General features: G+C 41.8%; 1 pseudogene; it reads right to left on the reverse strand.

Moving 5' to 3' along the window:
• Nucleotides 1-349: 349 nt before the first annotated feature.
• Nucleotides 350-4,876, reverse strand: LOC131814099 (large ribosomal subunit protein uL6-like; annotated as a pseudogene).
• Nucleotides 4,877-5,128: the final 252 nt, after the last annotated feature.

Below are 5,128 nucleotides of genomic sequence, written 5' to 3' on the forward strand. Positions count from 1 at the left end.
AAAGATCACCCAGGTGAATACTAATCAAAAGAAAGCAAGAGGGGCTACTTAAATTTTAGACAAAAATCATTTCTTAACGTTAAAGCAGTAATTCACCAAGAAGATAGAACAATTCCATATTTTTATGCACGCAGATGAAATGCAATGAAAGAGATTCAAAGTACATGAAATGAACATTGGTAAAACCAAAAGATAGGGTGAACAAATCCACAATTACAATTTAAATTCTGAGTTTTCAATTCTGCTTTCTTTTTTTCCTTTTCTTTTTCTTTTCTTTTCTTTCTTCCTTCTTTCTTTCCTTTCTTTCTTTCTTTCTTTCTTTCTTTCTTTCTTTCTTTCTTTCTTTCTTTCTTTCTTTCTTTTATCAGTATAGCTTTTACTGCCTCTTTAAAATATCACAAATAAGTCTCAAAAATCATCCGGCTTCTCACTGTTTCTGCAGATGGACAACTCAGATCTTATTCATCAGCCTGCTGAACTGTTCCTTTTTCAGAAACATAGATACCTTCCAAAAATTTTCTGATATCCTTGTTTTTAACAGTTGTGGCTTGCTGAATCAAAGCAGCTGAGTTCTATACAAGTTCAATGTCATTTCCTTCAAGAATTAACTCATCTTTTTGGGCTTGAGATACAGAACAAGCAACACCTAGCCTCATCTGAACCCTGCGGATGTATTTTTCACCCAAGAAATTTCGAATTTCAGCAAGAGAACCATTCTCCTGAGTAACAACGCTGATGGGGAAGTGAGCATACACAGACCTCACCTTGTGTTGGAAGCCCAGTGTGACGCCCTTGATCATGTTTTGTACGTGACTACAGATGGTGCGAACCGTAGCCAGTTCTTTTCTATTCCCCACCATTTGTCCACTTGGAGCCTCTTCTTTTTTTCCAAGAAGACTGAGTTCTAAGTTGATGTGATTGAAGTCCCTTCGCAGGGTTCCTCTGCAGCCCTTCACTATAACGTATGTCCCTTCAGGGTGATGTCGACATTTTCTGGAATGTTGACAGTCTGATTGATGAGAATGGTTTTTATCCTTACAGTAGATGTGGCAAAGAGAGCTCAATTCTGCTTTCTTAATAGTTGAGTAAACAAGGAGACAGAAGTTCAATAAAGATGTAGAATGCTTGAACATGGTGGTTCACCAACTTGATCTAATTGACATTTACAAAACACTCCACAAGTCAACAACGTATACACATTCTTTTCAAGTGCACAGGGAGTACTTGCTAAAGTACAATATATTCTGGGCCATACTGAAAGTTTTAAAAAATGCATTAAAAATATCCAAGGCATGTGTTTTCTGACCAAAATGGGATTGAATCATAAATCAATAATAGAGAGGTATTGGAAAAGACTCCAAATATTTGAAAATGAAACAGCACATTTCTCAATGGTCTGTGGGTCAAAGAACAAATTTCAAAAGAGAGTTATAAAGCATTTTGAATGGACTGAAAATAAAAGCATAGCATATTGAAATTTGTAAGATGAGATTAAAGTAGAGCTAAGAGAAACCAAATGTTCATAATAAAAAACGAAGAAAAGCCTCAAATCTATGACCTAAGTATTTACATTAACCAGTCATTTAAAAAAAGAGAGAAAAAAATTCAAAATGAATAGAGAGAAAAATAATAAACTTAAGAGAGGACATGACAATCATATAAAATAGAAAAACAATACAGAAAAATGAAACCAAAAGCCTGGTTCTCTGAGCAGATCAATAAAACTGATAAGCTACTAATTAGACTACGAGGGACAAAGAAGAGCACAAATTACTAACATAAAGAAAGAGAACTGACATCCTTATAGTTCCTGCAAACATTAAAAAGGGTAATAAGAGACTGTCGTGCTGTTATTCAGATGAAATGAGCAAAGTCCTCTAAAGATGCCAACTACCAGAGCTCACTAACAGCCCTTTATCTGTAGGAGAAATAAAATGTGTACTTAAAAAAATCTTTCCACAGAGAAAATACAGGCCCTCATGTCTTCATTGGTAAATTCTAACAACATCTTATGTAGAGGTAATGTCCATTTCATATAGACATATCCAGAGAATTGAAGGAAAGGGAACACTTCCCAACTCCTTCTGTGAGGCCGTTATTATCTTGAAACCAAAACTCTTGAAACCAAAGCATTAGAGAAGAAAAAATCGCACCCCAACATCACTCATGAACAGAGACTCCAAAATTCTTAATTAAATTTTTGCAAATTGCATCCAAAATACATAAAAAGGAAAATGTCTCATGGGTTTATCTTGAAAATACAGGTCTAGTTCAGCACTCGAGAGTCAAGACATGTAATTCACCACAGGAACAGAAGAGAGAGAACCGATGGACCATTTCAGTAGATCAGGGGTCGGCAAGCTATGGCTTTTAGTCCAAACAGGGATCAGCACTGGCTTCAGGAAATCCAGTTTTATTGGGATAGAGCCACTCCCATTCTTTTATGTATTGTCTTTGGCTACTTTTGGGCTACAGTGGCGGAGGTAAGTATTTGCAACTGGAAATTAAAGACTAAAATATTTACTATCTAACTTTTTACCAAAAAAATTTCTCTATGCCCACAATAGAACCACCTAAGTTTGCAAGAATGTCCATTCTTATCGTTGGCACTTCTCCTTCAACATTTTACTGCAGCTAGTGAAGTAAGACAAGAAAAATGAATAAAAGGTGTACCTATTGGAAAGGAAAGAAATATCTATTCACAGATGATATGATTCCTTATGTAGTAAGTCCCCGAGGATCTACAGGGAAGCTTCCAGAACTGAAGAGTGAGGGGAGCAAAGTGTCAGGGTGCAGTCTTTCACCAAAAAAACCCCACATTTCTATACACGAGAAATAAATAACTGGAAGTCAAAATTTAAAGAGTAGTGTCATTTATGATAACATCAAAAATATGAAATATTTATGTATAAATCTAATAAAATATATGCAAGTTCTTTATGGTGTGCACTACAAAACACGGTGAGAGAAACTGAGGGGGACCTAAGTAAATGCATCATTCATGTCTATTTGAGAGAGAGAGAACTAGCAGTAGGAGGGGCAGGAGGAGGGGGCAAGCCGACTCCCCACCTAGTGGGGGACCGCAGGGCTCTGTGCCAGGACCGTGAGATCATGACCTGAGCTGAGGTCAGATGCTTAACCGACTGAGCCACCCAGGCACCCTGAATGGCGTTATTCATAGAGCGGAAGGCTGAATACGGTCAGAAAGTCAGTGCCATCAAACTGATCTAAACGTCTGCGGCAATCCCAGCCAAAGTCCCAAGAAAATTTTCTGCAGAAATGAACTGTCTTTAAAACTTATATGAGAAGACAAAGAAACCAGAGGAACCTACTTGATTTTGAAAATCAGAACAAAGTGGAAGGATTCACAGTACCTGATACCAGATTTCGGTATCAACATCTAGTGACCGAGACAATGTGATGTCTAAAGAAAAGCAGATCCCTGGTCAGTGGAACCAAACAGACCCCAGAAAGTGGCCCACGGGTACAAGATCAACGGATTGTCAACCTCTGTGCCAAGGCATTTCAACAGAGGGAGGGGGTTTCTTCAACAATAGTGCTGGAGCAGCTGGACCTCGGTCATGTGAGAAATCGAACCAAACAAAATAATCCCGACCTTACACCGTATATATGAACTCAAAATGGATCACAGCCCGAAATGTAAGCCCTACAGCTCCCAAGTTTCTAGAAAAGAACATAGAAAATGTTTGCGACTTCGAAGTAGGCAAAGATTTCTTATATTTGATTCAGAAAATGGAAAGTGATCTGTTGAGTTGGACTAGTATTAGGAACCCCTGATCTCTGAAGCACACCGCTTGCAATGGGGAGCCAGCCCCATCCCAGGGGACCATCTTCCCAGTCATGCGTCTGACAAGGGACTCGCATCCAGAATATGGAAATACCTCTCCAAACTCAATAGTAAGAAAACAAACTCATGAAAATGGGCAAAATATTTTGAAAAGACCCCGGACCAAAAAAGGTATTCAGATGGCAAATGAACACATGAAAATATGCTCGACGGTATGAACCACTGGGGAAGGGCAGATCACTACCACTGTCAGTGCCCAGGTGACCCAGGGCAACTCTCTGATTCGGGAGCTCGAGACCCTGTTGGCACTTTCTTGTGAAGTAAAACGTGGCAGCCACACCTCTGGCCTTTTACCCGAATGAAAGGAACACTTACAGTCACCTCAAACCTTGTATGCAAATGTTTCCAGGGGCTTTACTGTGATTCCTGAACCTGGAGACAAGCCCGGTGTCATTCGGCAGGTGCTTGAGGAGTAAACCAGCAGCGACCACAGCGGAGCGCGGCTCAGCCACGGAAGGAGCGGACGACCGATGGGCTGATGTGCACGAGTCTCAAATGTGTTGTGCAGTCTGAGGAAATCAGGCTCAAAAGTCTACACAGTGTGTGTGGTATTTAACGTTCCGGAAAAGGGAAAATGACAGAACAGGACACGAGTGAGGGTTTGCTACGGCTGGAGGTGGTGGGAGACGCTGAGTAGAGAGCATGGGCTCGTGGGGTGATGTGTCTTCTGTGTCATGTTTGTGGTGACGGTTGTGTGAGTCTGTAGGAGGATGGTTTCACGGAGGGGCCCGTATCCTACCACAGCCCAGGAGGTCGAGTGGGAATGCCTAATCCGCCTTACGAGTCAGGATCTGCCCTAAGTCCTTCCCTTTGTCACCCAACGGACTCGTCCCGCCGCTTACGGGGCTGTGACCCTGGCTCACGGATGATGAGCTGTAAGTTCAGAGAGGGGAGGTCACCTATACGAGATCGTGCAGCCAAGAAGAGGGGGAGCCAGGGTCTTACGGGATCCTAGTCTCTGCCCTGCATGGTATCCTGCGTTCCAATGCCTCACAGAAACTTGTCCATGCATACCCCCCTTCTGCGGAGTAAGATGCCAGGAAGGTTAGCCGGATTCCCAGTGGAAGGTGACAGATACCGGTAAGAACCTGGGTTAAGACCAAGCTGAAAATGATCATGTATCAAAGAAAGGTCCTGTTACAGGATCGGTGGCCTCCTGCCGCTCAGCAGCCCGAGAGAACCCTTCCGGCCCAGGAAGGAGAGCCAGTGAGTTTCCGAGAGGTGCCTGCTCTGGTGGCCAGAGTTTCACGTTAGAGATTC

This window comes from Mustela lutreola, chromosome 13 (genome assembly GCF_030435805.1).
Source record: "Mustela lutreola isolate mMusLut2 chromosome 13, mMusLut2.pri, whole genome shotgun sequence".
NCBI lineage: Eukaryota > Metazoa > Chordata > Mammalia > Carnivora > Mustelidae > Mustela > Mustela lutreola.